Source organism: Cystoisospora suis (genome assembly GCF_002600585.1).
Source record: "Cystoisospora suis strain Wien I chromosome Unknown contig_911, whole genome shotgun sequence".
NCBI classification, from domain to species: Eukaryota; Apicomplexa; class Conoidasida; order Eucoccidiorida; family Sarcocystidae; genus Cystoisospora; species Cystoisospora suis.
In genome coordinates this window covers 11,089-12,008 of record NW_027153712.1, presented here as the reverse complement: position 1 = coordinate 12,008, position 920 = coordinate 11,089, and positions in this window count along the sequence as shown.

Here is a 920-nt window from a genome sequence, read left to right as displayed (position 1 = left end):
TATCAATATGTACATATGTTGCTACATATATATGTGACTACGTATGTAGGAGTAGAAGCAGTTGATGTATATGCATGGAGATCTATGACGAGTGGAGTGTATGTACACAGTGAGAGAGAGATGTCTGGAATTCTGAGAAAGATAGACACCCTAACCTACAGCCCCACAGTCAGCAGGCATGAAATCTCCACTTGAATCAAACGCATTCTATAAACATGTATACAAAGATACATATAGATAGATAGATAAAGATAGATTAAAGATAAATAGATAGATAGATAGATCAGCCTACATATACATGATAGGGTATGTAAGCCTCGAGAGAGAGCTACTTTCATTCTATTCATGATGGAGATCCATCCCTAGTAATACGCATGTAATTGTTCTTTCTCTGCCTCCTATACATGAAACCACCAAAGCTTAGGGCTCTATATAGATATCTATATAAATATATATAGATATCTATATAAATATATATAGATATCTATATAAATATATATATAGATATCTATATATCTATATACCTATATATATAAATATATATCTGTATCTATAGTCTGTCTGCCCCCGTGCTATGGAGATGTATCTTTGATCTATTTTTGATCTATATATCTTTAGTCTATCTCTATCAATATCTCTCGCTATCTCTCTACTCTTTCGACAGGTTCCTGTTTTGCGCGAGTACTTTATACGGACTTACAGTTGAAGAGGCGGAGTCTCTCGAGTCAGTCTTATTCTCTCCTAATGGCGAAAAAGAAGAAGAAGAAGAGAAAGAGCTACTGCTCCTGCCATGATTTGCATCGATCCCTCCAGGTGTACAGACACCTCGACTTTTGGCTGAAGATTTCGATGGATGGGGACTGCTACTGCTACCATGATGACTATTACTATTGCTAGAGATAGACTAAAGATATATAGAT